General features: G+C 38.1%; 1 long non-coding RNA gene across 36 annotated transcripts in view; it reads left to right on the forward strand.

Moving 5' to 3' along the window:
* Positions 1-684: 684 nt before the first annotated feature.
* The window catches only part of LOC121472214, a 322,481-nt gene continuing 303,083 nt past the window's right edge, over positions 685-20,082 (forward strand). For all 36 annotated transcript variants that reach the window (XR_005982807.1, XR_005982816.1, XR_005982801.1 and 33 more), the window contains exon 1: positions 685-803. This is a non-coding gene — a long non-coding RNA (uncharacterized LOC121472214). The remainder of the gene's footprint in view (positions 804-20,082) is intronic.

Consider the following 20,082-nt stretch of genomic DNA (forward strand, 5'->3'; position numbering starts at 1 on the left):
CTCATGAGCAAGTTTGTTGTTATCCTTCTCTTATCATACTTTCATGTCCTGAATCTGAGGGAGTTGGCATAATAGACAATCAAAATATTTTTTAGAAGTTATTCCCATACTGAAATGGCTAGCCTATACTTTATACACTGAAGTGCCTGAATGCCACATAAATATATCCAACTAAATCTAAACTAAGTGAATCTTCAGGTCAGCTTCCTCTTAGGTGGTTCCCAAAATGCTATGTCCTCTCCAGTACCATCCATCACAAGGGAAAGTGTGGCTGGAATGAAAAGAGACAGAGATCTTAACAAATTGCAATGGAAATACCTTACACGTGAAAATTTAACAAAAATGAATGAACATATAAATACATTACTAGACCCCTCCCAGGGCCTTGAGAGTGGTCTGTGCAGGTGTTGAGCCTTGACGCTTAAGCTTTATTAGCTTCATGGTAAATCCATCTCTATACATTATTCTGTTTTCTATAAATCTCCAAGCCGTTCTCATTGTTCACTTTTTTTTTTTTTTAGAAAAGCTTAAGAGTAATTTTATCCAATTCATAAAAATCTTATTTGGTATTTTGATTAGTGTATCTGTCAAAGGAAAGAAACCACACAGTGATTTGAACTGGGAAAGTTTAATATAGATAATTATTAACTTCAACAGAGGATTAGAACAACAAGATGTGGCTAGTAAGAGTACACAGAACTCTAAGGAATATAGGAATAGCAGATATAAGGAGCAGCCATCCACTACTCCTACACTAAGATAGGTCCCCAAGGAAGAAACCCCAGGCTGAGATTCAGACATTGGTAAGAGACTGGCTTACTGGATGGCAGAAAGGTTGTTTTGATACTGAGCTGGTGGGACTTGCTGGAAATATGTCCACATATTTAGGTGCCGGGGAGGGTGGGGAGCTGTTCATTGGAAAGTGAATGGAATCTCCTGAGAACAGTGGTACTGGGGAATCTTCTGGTCGCTGTGCACTGAAAGAGCCAGGTTTTGGAGAAGCTCTACCCAGTGTAGGAGTCTGGAGAGTAAGCACATGGGAACCAGGAAGCAAAAGCTTTTTTTCATATGGTATGTCTTTGACAAAGTACCCTCTACTGGTTAGCCTTAATATGATAGCTTGCAAAGGAAAAAACAAAACAAAAACAAAACAAAACTTAAAGAGCACAGATCCATTTTTGTAGAGCAGCAAATGAATAATGAATTTGGAACTGAGTGACAATTAGTTGTTATCTGGTACAATTGGTAATGTATTGGATTCATACATGCATTTAGGGAAAACTTAAATTTTTATCTCAGAAAAAGGTATGGTGTTCTATTCATTCAAGATTTTTCTTAGTAGATTTTTATAGTTTAAAAAAATACATGAGTGCTATAAGCTTACATTTTCCCAAGTATTATTTTCAATTATGTTGCTATTGGGAATGGAATATTTTTCCATTATATTTTTTGATCATTGTTCAAGCTGTTGATTTTTGTATCTTAATTTTGCACAGGTAATCTTACTGGCTTATCTTAGTATTCATAATGTTTGTTTTTTTCCCCCAGTTGATTGTCTTGGTATTTTGTTACATAAAATTTTATTATCTGAAACTAATGAAATTTTTTCTCTGAGATTTCTAGGAGCTTTATATAATTTTAAGATACCTATGTTAATAACATATCTATATAAATATAATCTAAAAGGGTTTTATATCACTTATTTGACAGTGTTTCCCTGTAATTTAATATACCAAATAAGCCTACTTAGTTTAATTTCTTACAACAAGGGATCCCATGGTGGCTCAGCGGTTTAGTGCCTGCCTTGGCCCAGAGCGTGATCCTGGAGTCCCAGGATTGAGTCCCAAATCGGGCTCCTGTAATGGAGCCTGCTTCTCCCTCTGCCTGTGTCTCTGCCTCTCTCTCTCTCTCTCTGTCTCTCATGAATAAATAAATAAAATCTTAAAAAAAAATTTCTCACAACAGAAAATTTTTTTCTTGATATGTTCTGTGGGCTGGCTGGAAATTTTCAGTTATATTATGATCAAAAGACTTTTTCTTTTTTTTTTTTTGCTTCAGATGATTTTTATTTATTTGTTTTTCTTTTGTTTTTCTTTTTCTTTTTTTTATTTAACTTCCAGTTAGTTAACATGCAGTGTAATACTAGTTTCACGTGGGCAATATAGTGACTCAATACTTCCTTACAACTCCAGGTGCTCATCAAGAGAGGTGCCCTCCTAAATCCCAGTCACCGATTTTACACACACCCCCTACCAACCTCCCCACTGGTAACCATCAATTTGTTTTCTATAGTTAAGAGTCTGTTTCTTGGTTTGCCTCTTTCCTTTTTTCCCCTTTGATTTTTTGTTTGTTTGTTTCTTGATTTCCACAAATGAGTTAAATCACGTGGTATTTGTCTTTCTCTGCCTGACTTATTTTGCTTAGCAGAATACTCTCTAGCTACATCCAAGTCATTGAAAATGGCAAGATTTCATTCTTTTTGTGGCTAAGTAATATTCTGTTATATAGCCATTCACCAATCAATGGATATTTGAGGTCTTTCCATAATTTGGTTACTGTAGATAATGCTGCTATAAATATCAAGGTTGCATGTATCCCTTCATATTTTTGTATTCTTTGGGTAAATACCTCTGATAAGATTGCTGGATCGTAGGTAGTTCCATTTTTAACTTTTTGAGAAACGTTCATACTGTGAAACTAATGAAGTTGTACCTCCTCCTTTCCAATATTAATAATCATTTTTAATAATGTTAGCACTCATTTTGTCTAATTAAATTCATTAATATGTCTTGAAGAATGTTACATAATAATGGTGATAACAAGCATCATTGCTTCAAAGTAAATTCTTCTAGAATTTCAGTCTCTTGCACTTTAGCTTTTTATTTGAACAGTATATTTGATCATGTTAAGAGAGTATCCTTTGATTTTTTTTTTCCAATTACAACAATCCACAATTGATGTTGAATTTTACAAATGTGGTCTTTTGAATATTGTTTGATTTTTTGGTAGTATTTTATTTATGATTTTTGTATCAATATTTTTGAGTGAAATTGGGATAGAATTTTCTGTTAAAGTTTGGAATCAGTGTTACATAACTTTGTACAAATAATTGGAAAGTTTTATATTTTTTCTCTGAAAAATTTAACAAACAAATATTTATTCCTTGTAGATTGGAATGACTTCATCTCTAAAACTCTCTAGTCATCATATTTTGGAGGATATTTAGGCTTAGGCAATTTAAAAATTTAAATTTTCTTAGATTATCTGTCCTGAGTTATTTTTGGTAATTTGTGTCTTTCTTAAAAGTCATGGATTTCTCCTGAATTCTCAGTTACTAACAAGGACTTTACATGACCTCACTCTTGGTAATTATTTTTGTTTTCTCATTCTTAATTTTGTGTGTTTGTGCTTTGAATGTACAATTATATTACATTGGTATCAGAGAATGCTATCTGTATTGTCTCCCTTTTGGAATTTATTGAATTTTTGTCTGTGGTTAACATAGGACTGATTTTTGTAACTATTTCAGGGACATGATTTAAACTCTTTGCTGTAGGATGTTCCTTCTTGTCATTAAATTAGCTAAATGCTTTGGGAAGCAGGCCACATTCTTTCAAGTGTACAGTTTTTCTTTCTTTTTTATTTTTTTTTTAAAGATTTTATTTATTTATTTGAGAGCGAAAAATAGAGCTGGGGCGGGAGAGTGGACAAAGGGAGAAGAGGGACCTCCACTGAGTAGGGATCCTAATGCTGAGCTCAATCCCAGGACCCTGGGATCATGACCTGAGTCAAAGGCAGATGCTTAACCACCTGAGCCACTCAGGCACCCCATGTCTACCCACTTTTTCTAAACCATTGGAGTCTAATGTCTTGCTTAAAAGTATTCCTGAGACTAGCAGCACCAACCTAGCCAGGGAGCTTGTCAGAAATGTGCAATCTCAGGCCCCATCCCAGACTCAATGGATCAGAATCTACATTTTCACAAGATCCACTGGTCATACATGTGTGTATTAAAATCCTAGGGAATGTCATACTTTAAATAATATTTAGATATGAGTGTTTTCCAAATAATGTTATTTATTGATGTTGCTCTGTTTAAATGAATTGAATCCCTTATTTAAATCTAACAATAAGTTAAGTTTTATAAGGCACTGAATACAGTGTAAATTACCACCACTTATATACCACCTTATATCCAAGGATATAATTACACCTGGGACTGACTCCTGACCACATTATTATGTCATCCTTTCTTCTGTTATCCTTACCTTCCTCATCTTCCCTCTTACTGCTTGGAAACTAATGAGGATCCAAGGATTTGGCTGTACAGACATGGTCATACCCCCACGGGACTGCAAAATCAAATGTAATAACAATGTGTTTTCTTTTTTTTTTATATGTTTTTCTTGAATCTCAGGCTTGAGCTCAAGCCACCAGGCAGTGGTGCCAGACCTCATGCCAAGCAACAACTGAAAGAAACAAACAGTATATTCTTTCTTCCTTGCAGCCTAGCTAACCCAGAAAACCTTAGGAAGTGGAGGGCAAGGAATGACCAGCAACTTGGTAGCCACTGAGGAACTCATAGGGTCAGGACTGGGCACAAGTCAAGCCAGTGGTACTGGCATATTAAGAGTTAGAGCTTTTCAGATGTAACTTACCAGAATTACATCCTTATTATGACAGGCTATGTGGAACTTTCTTTTTTTTTTTTTTTTTTCATGTGGAACTTTCTTAAGGGGATTATGTAACATCAAAAAAATGCCAATTTTTGTGTTTTTTTGGCTGTTACATTTTATTTTTGTAGAACAGAAATTTTGGAGCTATCTCTAACAGGGATAAATATCAAACCAAGCAAGGAGAGGACCACAGCAGCACACTCTTGTGGGGCCTGTTAAGTTACCTAGCCAGGCAGCCTAATCATGTTCAGATCAGGAGCACTTCAGCAAAAGTGTAGCTCTCCCTTATCTCAGAAGAAAAAAATACTGATTCTTGCTCTCAACAATAGTATGGATGAGGCAGAATTCTTATTGATGAAGCTTGACATGCTTTACTCAATTGGCATATATTTGAAAAATTGGCAGGACACCTGGGTGGCTCACATCTGCCTTCGGCTCAGAGCATGATCCTGGGGTCCTGGGATGGAGTCCCACATCAGGCTTCCTGCAGGGAACTTGCTTTTCCCTTTCCGTATGTCTCTTCCTCTTTCTGTCTGTGTCTCTCATGAATAAATAAATAAAATCTTTTTAAAAATTTAGCAACAACTTCCTGTTACACAGATATCTGAAAAGTTTTGAGAGCAGATTTTGACTAATTTTACTCCTTTATCACCTAGACAGGTGTTTCTTGGGTTGTTCTATAGTCACGCTTTTCTGGAAGCAAGGGATTGACTTGAACTGAATTATGTCTTCTGTAATATTGTGTCACTAAATGGATCCCTGAAATAGTGTTCCAGACACTATATCAGATCCTGCCACTAACAGCTTCCCTTCCCTTCCTTCCTCTTTTCCTTACCCTTTCTCTTTCCTGTCTTCCACTACTTTTCAGTCCTCCCTGCCCTATGTCTGGGAGCTGCAGTAGCATTAATCAATCAATTATCTTATAGACATCTACAGCTACCATGCACCAGGAAGATGCTGGGCATCTTGGAGAATACAAAGATGAACACAACATACACTTGTCCTTGAAGAACTTATGCCTTAGCTAGGGAAACCAGCATACACACACATGAGGATGACTTTCCACAGCTCATGCTATCCTATAAATATGTAGAATAAATTTAGGACAGGGAGAGATCATCTTTATCTTAGATGGTCAGGGGAAAAAACTTTTCCAGGGCTGGTGGGACTTGGAGAATAATCAGAAATCATCAGTTAAGATAGTCTTATTGATGTTTCTTAAAGAAAAACAAATGTTATTGTCCTTGGACAATAGTTACTCTGGACTAATTACTGCTGGACCTATACTTTTTAAAAGTTCTTTCTAGTCCAAAGTGAAGTATTGGATTTCTGGAAGAGATTTTTAAAATGTTACAACTTTTCTCCACATACTATCTTATAAAATAAATATTTATGAAAATTCTATCTATAAGTATTAGTGATTTTCATGGCAAATTGAGTATCTAACTTAGATTCCAAGCATATGTAAGTTCACTTGAACTTCTTATATTGTTCTGTCTGGGTATCATCCTTTCTAAAGTCCAGGTGAGTTGTGTAATTGCCCCTACTGTTCTCTCTTTATCTGAACAAAATGTATTGAAGTTATGAGTACTTGGTTATATTACATTAAAATATTAGTAATGAGTGTATATTAGCTGATTATCTTCCTTTTTTTAATTTTTAAATTATTTTTTTATTTATGATAGTCATCAGAGAGAGAAAGAGAGGCAGAGACATAGGCAGAGGGAGAAGCAGGCTCCATGCACTGGGAGCCCGACGTGGGATTCGATCCTGGGTCTCCAGGATCGCACCCTGGGCCAAAGGCAGGCGCCAAACCGCTGCACCATCCAGGGTTCCCACTGATTATCTTCCTGATAGGACTTGGACCTACTGTCAAATCAGAGCAGTTTTGTTCTCAAGAAACAAGGGTAGATATTTTGGGGGACTCCAGTCCAATTATCTCTTTATCAGCAGGGGCCATGAAGCATTTTTCCTGAAGTCAATGATCAGCTGCCTCTCTGGGTAAGCCTTGGCACAGCCTCTGTCATCTTACCAGTTGGAGTCAAGTTTGAAAGCCCATGGCCCTTTCTTCTGACCCTGGCCTATATGGCACTTCAATTCCTGAAAGGAAGAGAAGAAGGCTAAAAGGCCAAGCATTTCCACTTTTTTGTCATAGGTTCATAGCTCTTTTCTCCATGCATGTCCTTTCCAGGTCTGCTTATTAACACATGCAACTACTGTGGCAGTTGAATTTGTTTAGGTTAATATCTATCAATATGAAAACCCTAACTTCCTAGTTTGGTATCTGCACTTATTATTATTCTGTCCCTGAGGTCAGCAGGAAAACAAAAATCTCTTGTAACAGATATTTCATTTTTTAAAATCACATCAGCAGCATAATTAAATAAGGAAAATCCGTTCTGGTGATAAGTTCTGTTAGAGATAAATCTTAGATTGGTGTGAATGCATGGTGTGATGGAGAGTGTCAAAAGAAAAGGGTGAACTTCCTCACTCACATTCATTTTCTGAGCTCTCTACTTGTGTGGGTTTACATTCGGCACTGACTGGATGGTTGGAAATCCCTACCTGGAATGTGCAGCAATTTTCTACCGTGAGACCAGATACATCATTCTGTGTTTAGTTAGCTTTATCTCTTACTGTACATCGATTTTAAATTGCCCAGAAGTGAGGAATGAAATAAAACACCTCATCAACTTTACTGGAAAACATAATCAAAGTTGTCTCTCAAAGTCAATGTCCTTTCTTCTCTGGGTGCCTCAGTGCTGCTTTGTTTATGGCAAGTGTTGACTAAGTGGTGAAGTGTTCATTTTGGTCAGCATGAGCTCTGTTGACCTAGGATGATTTTAGGCCCCAAGGACTCAGAAAATTTTCTAGATAGACTAGAAGGGAAAGCTCTGTTCCCAAAGGCCTCTGTGTTTCTCCTTGCTTATCTTGCTCAGTGTTGCTTTTTTCTCTTTTGTGTTCTCCTGAATAATATTGTTTGTCTTTAGTGCTCTCCTCCCTGCTTTGACCAGTTTCCTCCCCACTGGCTGAATATTGTTTCACATTTTTCTGAGGTCATTGCCTGGCTGACTGGCCAGGAAACACAGCAGCAGAAAGCACCAAACAGCCTTTTCACTAAAAGTCGTAAAAACATAACATGAGGGGGACTGAGGTTTTAAAGCTGAGTGCAGAGAGAGATTGGCCACAAATTCTTGTTGTCATGGATGTGGGGCTTCAGTTGTTTTTCTGATTTCCTGTGTCTATGTGTGTGTGTCCATATGTGTCTGTGAGTAGTAGGGCCTGTCTTTCTGCTCTTTTTTGCAATGATTTGTTCATTCATTCATTCTCACCTTCTCTCTTTTACATGGTTTCAAAATAATTTTTTTCTATCACTCCTGCTGTTAAAACTGATGGTCAGGCAATGCACAGTGGTGCAGTTGTGCAGGTGATCAAATATGGAAATGCTTCTGTACTTGATAGTAAATAGCTGTTGCCACAAACCCCAGCTGGGTGCTCCTGTGCTGCCAGGGGTCCCCCAGACCTCCCCACAGTCCAGCTCCTGGAGGGTGTGGACTTGGCACAGTTGGGGGCAGAATCTTCTGGGGTCCTATTTCAGTGTACCCTGCTTGCACCCACAGTGCTTCTTATATATTTTGGTTATCATCTTCTGAAAAGAACAACCTCAACTTAGAGGCTACATGGCTATTCAGCCAATCTTCATCCTAGAATTCAGCCCAGCCAAGGGTTGTGAAGGAAGCCCAAGGAATCCCTAAGAGTGAGAATAGATTCCACAAATCTCAGGCATTAATGATCACAGACTTTTCTCAAAATGACGAATTTAATGACAACTTGGATGGTGACAGTATAGACACATATCGTGCTCAAGTATGGGCTTTTTGTCTCTAGAAGCAGACTTGAATGACCTACCAGGTCCCTGCCAAGCAAACATCACTTAAAAAATAGGAAACATTGCAAATTCTCCTACAAAGTGCATAACTTGTACGTTTACAGGAGATTGATGAGGTCTAAAGCAGTAAAGAACCAGGTGCTACCTTAAGGACTCTGCCTGTCTTGGGTTTAGACACGTGACTGCAAAAAACAACTGCATGTAGTGTAAGCCTGCAATTTAGGGATTTTATCCTGGTGCACTGCTCATCCATGGCAACCAAGGGAACGTGGGATGAAATGATAAGCCTGTGTGTGGTGTATCAGGATGTTGGGGAGGGAAGTGGTTTGTTTTTGGGAGTAAGCAGTTGAGCTTCGTAAGTACAATGATGACAATGAAGAGAGGATTTATTTTCTGGGGTAAAACTGAAATGGAAGGAATTCCAAGAGTCTTGAAACCAATGAAGTGGCTAGCTAAGGGTCAGTCCAGAGGGACATAAACTTTTAGCTCTGCTGGCTTTCTGGAGTTTGGAGTCCGGGTGCAGTGGCTCCTGTAGCCCAAGGTTAGTCCTCTGAAGATGGTTGTGGGGGAGAGCCGGTGGCAGTGAAGGAAGCAGAAGTTGGGAGAGGTGCACACAGAGCTAGTCACAGAGACTCCTGGAGGTCCAGGCAGAGTATCAGTGTGGCTCCTGCAGTTACTTCTCAAAAGTCAGCAATTTCAGTGACTTGCAAGTTCAGTGACTTCTTGAATGAAGTTAACTTCACTGTGCTTCAGTTTTCTCCTCTGTAAAATGGGGATTATAGTATTTCCCCCGTACCTTTTCTTAGAAATTGTAAATCATAGGGGTGGTCACGACAAGTGTCAGTAATGATTTTTTTCCTAGGATCCCAGGAAGCAAAGTAGCTCTTGGAGAGGAAACATCTTGGGGTGCCTATAGCCATGAGACCACCTTGAATTCCACATGCTCTCTGACCAAATCTGGTTGAAACTTGAAATTTTCAAAAGATTTCAAAACTCAGGAAAATTGAAAGAATAATAAACACCCATATACTGCCCTCCTAGATTCAATGGCTATTGGCATCTTGCCATATGCACACACACACACACACACACACACACACATGCACACAAATATACACTTCCCTTTTGTAAGCCATCTGGAAGTAGTATGCAGGCATCTTGGCACTTTACTCCTTTTTTAAAAAAAATTTAGTTATTTATTCATGAGACACACACACACACACACACACACACACACACAGAGCAGAGACATAGGCAGAGGGAGAAGCAGGCTCACTGTGGGGAGCCCGATGCAGGATTCGATCCCAGAACTCTGGGATCACGACCTGAACCAAAGGCAGACGCTTAACCGCTGAGCCACCCAGGCATCACGGCACTTTACTCCTATATGATTCTAAATAATGCATACCCCATAAACAAAGAGATTAATCACTTTTTTATTCAATATCATTTCCATAGCTAAAGAAACATTTAATTCAATAATATCCAACACAGAATCAAATCAAGTTTTCTAAGTTGTTTCCAGAATGTTATTAGAGTTAAGGTTAATACATTGCATTTGCCTACTGTTTTTTTGGTAGACTTCAGTAGAGAGCAGCCTCCCCTTCTCCCTCCATCTTACTGAATCTTTCCAGTGCCTCTGGAAAAGATTCAATATCCACATCTAGGCCAGATGTCCTGCAAAGCCCTGCATTGGTTCCTGCTTGTTGGTTTGTATTTCTGAGACAGCCTTTCTAGTTCTGGTCTTATGAGTCATGGGGTTGGCTTTGATGTTGTAGCTCAAGGATCTTGCTAGATGTTTCAGGTTAGCACTTAGAGAACTAAGAGTAAATCTTTGTACACATTTGAAGGCCCAACCTCATTAATATACATCCAAAGCCTTCCAGGTTCATTCACTCACCACCACCTTAACTTATGTTGGCTTCAAAATCATCAGTAATACTTGACACACCATGATCTCTGGAATCAGTTCTGGAGTGTGAAGCAGAAAAGGAACAGGGTTTATTTGTTTGATTCTTCCTGTCTCTGTGTTGATGATGTAGGCTCATCTCCAAGCACCAAAATAAAGTGGAGGTTGAATGCAGATTTGCAAGAAGAGGATTTGTTGTTTCTGTCTTGGGTATCTGTGAAGAAATCTTCTTCCCCTCTAGGTTGCCCATAACAGACTGACATCCTGTTAGCTGTCAATTGGGCTAAGACTTTGAGTTGTGAAGTGTCAGGTAAGTGGGGTGGTAGAAAAATACATTATCACTGTCACAGCCACTCCAGCTGTGTATCCAGTTGATACAGTGCCTCTCTTTTCTCCAGGGATCTGCAGTCATGAAGACAAAAGGGATCATTTTGCAGATGAGGAAATGGAGGCCCAGAGAGACTAAGTAATTTGCCCAAAGTCACTCAGCTTGCTGTAGGCAGGCCTGGGATTAAAGCCTATCTCCTCAATCTAGTCCTGTGCTTTTCAGTTAGCCACAATGATGCAGTTATTAGATTTTGTATTTATATGTCTGATGATATGATTTTGACACAATAAGTCAAAGGAGAGGAAGAGAACATGATTGATTCAGCAGACATGGGAAACTCTGAGAATAGTTAAAAATCAGGGCAATGTTCTGCTGCCATATCCTTGAATCATGAGAGAAGGCAAATGTGGCATTCTCTATGAAAGGGCAGAGTGTTTTGCTTTTTCTTTCTGGTCTGCCAAAGCCATAGGTTTTTGACCTTCAGAGTTAGAGTCAAGATACTATGTATGTGTGGGTAAGTAACTTTTTCTTGGGTGGCCATAATGGAATCTTTTTCTTTTAAATTGCAAGCTGAATCATTATCTTTTTTATAGGCATTTTCCTTTTGAAGTAATTTTGCAAAAATCTCTTGCTTCTTCTTCCACAGGCATATAAATACCCTTTGTAATTACCAGGTGTCTGTCTTCACCTGTCTATTACAGAGGGAGTTTTCAGAAGTTCCAATTATATACCAAATTTTAGATCATGGCCTAGATTGTACTTTGATCTTAAAAATAGAATGTAAGGTAATTTTTCTCAACCAAGTTGCAAATATCGCAGTGGTTTCATTATTTTTTTGGTATGTAAAATATATTTGTTCAACTAGGTCTCCTTTTTTTTTTCATTAAAAATGCATTTCAGGGGCACCTGGGTGGCTCAGTGGTTGAGCATCTACCTTTGGCTCAGGCTGTGATCCCAGAGTCCTGGGATCAAGTCCTGCCTCGGGCTCCTTGCCGGGGAACCTGATTTTCCCTCTGCCCATGTCTCTGCTTCTCTCTGTGTGTCTCTCATGAATAAATAAATAAAATCTTTAAAAAAATAAAAATATATTTCAGTTCCCCACAGAAAGGAAGGAAGGCAAGAAGGAAAGAAGGCAACAGAAAACTTACCATCAGTCATCTGTACTTAGTGACAGTTCAGTTTTTTGATCAATTGTCTAGGGTATGGATTTTTCAAGTTCCTGTCAATGTTTATGAAAATCTCCTCTAGAAGTCGTAAAGGAAGGGAGAGTCAGTAAGATACATATCTGTATCAGTTAATGTTTTGGCTGAAGTAGCAGAAACAAAGACTGCTTTAAATAATAAACTTTACTAGTTCATATACTAAGAAATCTAAAAATGAGTTGGCCTTCAGGGTGCATTGATCTTGTGACTCAGTGATGTCATTAGGGACCCAGGTTCTTTCCATCTTATCATCCTGCTAATCATAGTATTAACTTGTTCTAGGCTGGGTGTTCTTAGGATCAAAATATGCTTCTCAGTAGCAATTGGAGCCATAAGAGTCTTTGTTCAAGTTTGTTTTGAGAGAGAGATCTTTTCCTGTGGTTCTCTCTAGTACCTGGAAATTTTCCCAGAAGATTCCAGAACAAGTCTCCTCACATCACAGTAACCTGATTTAAGTTATGTGCCAGTTTTTGAATCAATTCCTGTCAAAGGGGGAGCATCATGCTTAGACCTAGTATCTCAGGGTGGGTTCTCCAGGGAACAAACTCTGAGACAGTTTATATGCAGGAAGTCTATAGGAGAGTGTCCTCCAATCAATGCTCGTTGAGGAAGGAAAGAAGTAGGGTAGGACAGAGGAAGAAGTTAAATGACAAACTCAGTCAGTTCCATGGGCTGCATCTGCCCTTCAGCCTTGTCCTTCCTTGCATTAAGACTGCCCAGCTTTATACTTTCACCTTGACTAGTCACTGGCCTACTCCAGGGATATAGTGTGGTCTTGGGCAAAGTGGCTTTCTTTGGCTTGCCTTCCCAGGGCGATGCCTAGAGAGGGACTCAGCTGAGGGCCATCAAAACCAATTCTACCCCAAATAGCCAGGGGAATTTTAAAAAAGAAAACCATATCTGGGGGCATCACAATGCCAGATTTCAGGTTGTACTACAAAGCTGTGGTCATCAAGACAGTGTGGTACTGGCACAAAAACAGACACATAGATCAATGGAACAGAATAGAGAACCCAGAAGTGGACCCTCAACTTTATGGTCAACTAATATTCGATAAAGGAGGAAAGACTATCCATTGGAAGAAAGACAGTCTCTTCAATAAATGGTGCTGGGAAAATTGGACATCCACATGCAGAAGAATGAAACTAGACCACTCCCTTTCACCATACACAAAGATAAACTCAAAATGGATGAAAGATCTAAATGTGAGACAAGATTCCATCAAAATCCTAGAAGAGAACACAGGCAAAACCCTTTTTGAACTCAGCCACAGTAACTTCTTGCAGGATACATCCACGAAGGCAAAAGAAACAAACGCAAAAATGAACTATTGGGACTTCATCAAGATAAGAAGCTTTTGCACAGCAAAGGATACAGTCAACAAAACTAAAAGACAACCTACAGAATGGGAGAAGATATTTGCAAATGATGTATCAGATAAAGGGCTAGTTTCCAAGATCTATGAAGAACTTATTAAACTCAACAGCAAAGAAACAAACAATCCAATCATGAAATGGGCAAAAGACATGAACAGAAATCTCACAGAGGAAGACATGGACATGGCCAACATGCACATGAGAAAATGCTCTGCATCACTTGCCATCAGGGAAATACAAATCAAAACCACAATGAGATACCACCTCACACCAGTGAGAATGGGGAAAATTAACAAGGCAGGAAACAACAAATGTTGGAGAGGATGAGGAAAAAAGGGAACCCTCTTACACTGTTGGGAATGTGAACTGGTGCAGCCACTCTGGAAAACTGTGTGGAGGTTCCTCAAAGAGTTAAAAATAGACCTGCTCTATGACCCAGCAATTGCACTGTTGGGGATTTACCTCAAAGATACAGATGCAATGAGACGCCGGGACACCTGCACCCCAATGTTTCTAGCAGCAATGTCCACAATAGCCAAAGTGTGGAAGGAGCCTCGGTGTCCATCGAAAGATGAATGGATAAAGAAGATGTGGTCTATGTATACAATGGAATATTACTCAGCCATTAGAAACGACAAATACCCACCATTTGCTTCAACGTGGATGAAACTGGAGGGTATTATGCTGAGTGAAGTAAGTCAGTCGGAGAAGGACAAACGTTATATGTTCCCATTCATTTGGGGAATATAAATAATAGTGAAAGGGAATATAAGGGAAGGGAGAAGAAATGTGTGGGAAATATCAGGAAGGGAGACAGAACATAAAGACTCCTAACTCTGGGAAATGAACTAGGGGTGATGGAAGGGGAGGAGGGCGGGGGGTGGGGGTGAATGGGTGACGGGCACTGAGGGGGGCACTTGACGGGATGAGCACTGGGTGTTATTCTGTATGTTGGTAAATTGAACAGCAATAAAAAATAAATTTATTATAAAAAAACCCCAATTCTAGTGGCTGGGGAGATGGATGTTTCAGTCCTCAAGTGAGAGGATCTGGGCAATGCTACACAGTGCAGATTTCATTTCATCTTTTGAGCCTTTTGGATCCACTTTCCTTGTAAATATGTTCTAGGAATAGCTCCTCCAGGATTCTGATTGGTCTTTGTTCCTCAAACTTACAAAAAAGAAGGTTACCAGCTGGGATGAATTGCTGCCCTTTTAAGGGCGGAACAGGTTGAATAAAGTCAGCTGGCCAACAACTGTCTGCTTAGTCTCTTCAAAGGATGGAGCTACTGCCCCTCATTTCCACCTGCAGTAGCAGGCAGATTAAGGAAAGAGTATCCAAATTTGAAGAACACCAAAGTATCAGCTACCATATTTTTTCCCCATGATATCTCCAGCCCAATCTCGGCACAGTCTAAATCCAAAAGTAAGCATTAAGGAACAGATAGAACCTCATTCCTCAGGAAAATCCCTTTAGTTCTGGCTTGAGGAGCAGAAAACAGAGCTCTTAAAGCTTAGAGATTGAAGGAATCTCCCATTTTTTCTGCCTTCTCCTTTTACTCCATTACTTTCGTTCCAGGCCCCGGGCAGTCCTGTGGTGGGGGCAGTGGTGGCAGCAGTGAAACGATGTGAAAAACTGCAGGAACCAGCATTCTGAGGGAGGGGAAACTTAATTTTTCATTTGGTGGAACAGTAGTTACAAGAGGTGGGACCAAATACCTCTCATTTCCTTCTCTTTTTTCCTTTTTAAAACCCTCTCTCTGTCCTCCTGTTATTTAGATGCCAGATGTGCCTCAGTCACAGAAATAAGTGATTTTTAGATTTTATTTAAATTCAAGTTAGTTAACATATATTGTATTATTAGTTTCAGGGGTAGAAACTAGTGATTCATCACTTGCATATAACACCCAGTGCAAGCGGCCGAGATAGCTCAGTTGGGAGAGCGTTAGACTGAACACCCAGTGCTCAGTACATCATGTGCCCTCCTTAATGCCCATCACCCTATCACTCCGTACCCTGACCCACCTCCCGTCCAGCAACCCTCATTTTGTTCCCTGTAGTTGAGTCTCTAATGGTTTGTCTCCCTCTTTGTTTTTATTTTATTTTTACTTCTTTTCCTCATGTTCATCTGTTTTGTTTCTTAAATTCCACATATGAGTTCAATCCTATGGTATTTGTCTTTATCTGCCTGACTTATTTTTCCTTAGCATGATACCCTCTAGTTCCTTCTACATGGTTGCAAATGGCAAGATTTCATTCTTTTTGATGGTTGAGTAATATTCCATTTTGTGTGTGTTTGTGTGTATATAACATCTTTCCATTTGTTAATAGATAAACATTTGGACTCTTTCCATATCTTGGCTATTGTGGATGTTGCTGCTATAAACATTAGTGTGCAGGTGCCCCTTCAAATCAGTATTTTTTTTGTCCTTTGGGTAAATTCCTTGTAGTTAAAGGGTAGCTCTATTTTTAATTTTTTGAGGAGCTTCCATACTGTTTTCCAGAGTGGCTGTACCAGTTGGCATTCTCATCAACAGTGTAAGAGGGTTCTCCTTTCTCTGATTTCCTCACCAACATCAATTGTTTCCTGAGTGGTTAATTTTAGCCATTCTGACTAGTGTGAGGCAGTATCTCATTGTGGTTTTGATTTATAATTCCCGGATGCTCACTCATCATCACAAATAAGTGATTTTTCTTAATGGACTGAAAAAAGGAGGCTTGGGGAACCAGGAAGCGCTAGAAAGATAGCAAAGAAGGAAGAGGTCAGGAAATGGATCACATACAACTGTTTGTGACTATCTGGGCTTATATCCAACTCTGCATGTTGGACATGCTCCTAATTAGCATTCCAAGGACTATGAGCCAACAGATAGATCTCATCCACGTCCCAGATTAGTTAGTGGGTTGATACACTTACAGGGCAGATCTTAATAGCACTTAAAGCCTTTGAAACCTGAACTGACATTGTAACCATAGTACACAGAAAGTAAGCTGGAACTTATGACTCAAACCAGGTCAAATGCCTGCTTGAATAATAACATCAAGATTCTAGCATAGGATCTGGAGTCTCTGAAAATATCCAGAATACAACCCAAATTTGCCTGACATATGAAGAACTATGAAACTCAATTTGCTTGAGAAAAGATAATCAATAGATGCTAATGATGACATAATACCAATGTTGGAATTATTTGATAAAGACTTTAAAACAGATACTACAAAAATGTTCAAAGATGCAATCATAAATACTTTCTGAAATGAGGTTAACATATAAATAGAATATATAAAGAATAACAAAATGGAAATTTTAGAACTGAGAAAAACAATAACCAAAATAAAAAAATTCACTGAGAGGATTTATTAGCAGAATGAAGATTATAAAGAAAAGAAATAGTGACTTGGTACCAGCTTAATGGAAATTATCCAATCTGAACAACAGAGAGAAAAAAGATGGAAAAGGTAAAGAACAGGACCTCAGAGTACTATGGGACAACAAAAGTTTACCATTTGTGTCGTAAAACCCTCAGAGACAAAGAAAGAAGCTGGTGCTGAAAAAAGGTTTGAAGAAATAATGGCTGGAAAGTTCACATGTTTGGAGAAAGACACATACCTACAAATTTAAGAAGTAGAGAAAACCCCAAGTAGGATAAAATTAAAGAAATCCATGCCCAAACAAATCATACACAGATTTCTGAAATATCAAAGACAAAGAAAAATACATGAAGCAGAAACTGCCAGAACTAAAAAGAGAAATAGGCAAATAAGTAATTGTAGTTGGAGAGATTAACACCCTTTTCTAAGTAATAGGTAGGACCAATAAACAAAAAAGCTAAAAAACTCCTTTAACCAACTGAATTCAATAGCAGAGCACACATTCTTTTTAAGTGCACATAGAATATTCTCCAAGAGAGACCATGTCCTGGGTCATAAATCAAAACTTAACAATTTTAAAAGGATTAAAATTATAAGTATGTTCTCTTAAAAAGAAAAGTGAAAAAACATAATGTTTTCATGGGTTGGAAGATTCAACATAGCAAAGATCTCAACTCTTTACAGGTACTTTACTGAAGAAAATATGATAGAAATAATCACATGAAAAAATGTTCAAACTCATTAGCCATTGAGAAATGCAAATTAAATCATGACATATTGCTACACACCTAATAGAATGGCTAACATAAAAAATACTGATAATAACAAGTGTTGACAAGGTTGTGGAGTAACTGGAACTCTCATACATTGAAGGCATAGAATAGGTTTGGGCATTTCTTGTAAAATTAAACATTCATTTATAACTCAACAGTCCCTCTTCTGGGTATTTAGTCTAAAGAGAAGAAAATGTATACAAATATGTTAACATATCTATTCATAATTGCCAAAAGCTGGAAATGACTCACATGTCCTTCAGTAGGTAGATGGATAACTGTAGCACATTTGTACAATAGAATGCTACTCAGCAATAATAAGGAACAGACTATTGCTAGCAAGGCTCATTTTTTTTTTAAAGTGAGAGGACCCAAATAAACAAAATTATTAATAAAAGAGGAGAAATAACAACCAACACAACAGAAATTCAAACAGTTATAACAGAATATTATGAAACCCTATATGACAACAAATTGGGTAACATGGAATGAATGGATAATTCCTAGAAACATCTAAGCTACCAAAACTTAAAGCAGGAACAAATAGAAAATTTTAACATACCAATTACCAGCAATGAAACTGAATTGAATCAGTAATAAAAAAACTCCCCCAAAACAAAGGTATAGGACCAGATGGCTTCATAGGCAAATTATACCAAACTTTTTTTTAGAGTAAGCTCTATGTCTGAACTCACAACTCCAAGATGAAGAGTCACATGCCTTACCAACTGAATTAGCCAGGCAACTCTACCAAGCATTTAAAGAAGTTATTTCTCTCAAACTATTCCAAAAAATACAAGGAGAACTTCCAAATTCATTTTATGAGACCAGTATCATCCTGATACCAAAATCAGATAAAGACACCACAAAAAAGAGAACTATAGGCCAATATTTCTCATGAATATAGATGTAAAAATCCTCAATCATTAGAAAATAATGCCCAATAATAAATTTTAAAAATCATATAACATAGGATTTATCCCTAGGATGCAAGGGTGGTTCAATATTTGAAAAAAAATCAATGTGATACATCACATTAATAAAATAAAGAGTAAAACCCATATATTCATTTCAGTAGATGCAGAAAAAGCATTTGGCAAGGTACGGCATCCATTCATGATAAAAACCCTCTGTAAAGTAGGTCTATAGGAAACATGTCTCAACATATTAAAGGCTTTATGTGAAAAACCCATTGCCAACATCATTTTCAATGGTGAAAAACTGAGAGCTTTTCTACTAAGGTCAGGAACCAGACAAGGATGTCCACTCTTATAACTTTTTTCAACATGGTACTGGAAATCCTAGCCACAGCAATTACATAACATAAAAAAATTAAAAGGCATCTAAATTTATCAGAAGAAGTAAAATTCTCACAATATGCAAATGCCATGATACTATACATAGAAAAACCTTAAAGACTCCACCAAAAAACTACTAGAACTGACAAATGAATTCAGTACAGTATATAAAATCAATGTACTAATATCTATTGCATTCCCATACACTAATAATGAAGCAGCAGAAAGTGAAAATAAGAAAATAATCCCATTTATAGTTGCACCAAAACCAATAAAATATGTAGAATAAACTTACCCAAAGAGGTGAAAGACCTGTATTCAAGTAAATTAGGGTTTCATCATACAATTTTTTTTGGCGGGGCATAAATATTCAGCCAATAGCATCATATAAGAAATACACCTTTCTTCTCTAAAGTCATAGGGACAGAGATGTTTTTGTTTTTAATTTTTTTGTTGCTATTTCAGCATTTTGTTTTGGGCACTTTCATAACTGATTGCATGATAGACATGGAAACAACTTGATCTACCTCATCCTTTATTAACATGAATATTCTGCATATGCCTAATCTCACTTCAGAAGTAACAACATTCTCCATGTGCTGGGATTGACCCTTTCTAATTGTGTTGGACATGCTTTATTGCTTGGATTATTTGCCAATGCTGATATGTTGGTTTGCAAACATATTTTTACATTGCTACCAGAGAATAACTTGCCTTGACATTTATGTTAGTTTCCTGAGACATAAACTGTGCCTGTCATTTTCTTGTTTTCCACTAAATGCTCAGAAATATCTCAGATAAATGGTGACAGGTTGAAGAGTTGGAGAGATGTAGATATAATTCCTCTGCCTGGACTTTGCCCTGTGGCCCTCTAGTCTCCTTAGCTGGGGCCTGCTTCTATCCCAGGTATGGACGGGACAGAAGTGGGGGTAAAGTGTGATATTTTTATGTCAGTAACTAAGGTGAAGTCAAACTCATTCATGGTAAATTTGATTAAGTTAAAGAGTCATAGAAATATCAGGAGGAAAGGAAAGATGGTATGACCCTGAGGAGAGTCAAAGGGGTAGAGTCCCTGGGATTCAGAGATGTTCCTCAGCTTAACAGATCCAGAACCTAGATATTTTTAAATACATTATTATTATTATTTTAAAGATTTTATTTATTCATGAGAGAGAGAGAGAGAGATGCAGAGACACAGGCAGAGGGAGAAGCAGGCTCCATGCAGGGAGCCCGACGTGGGACTCGATCCCTGGTCTCCAA

The sequence above is a fragment of the Vulpes lagopus genome, chromosome 1, assembly GCF_018345385.1.
Source record: "Vulpes lagopus strain Blue_001 chromosome 1, ASM1834538v1, whole genome shotgun sequence".
In the NCBI taxonomy this organism is placed as follows: domain Eukaryota; kingdom Metazoa; phylum Chordata; class Mammalia; order Carnivora; family Canidae; genus Vulpes; species Vulpes lagopus.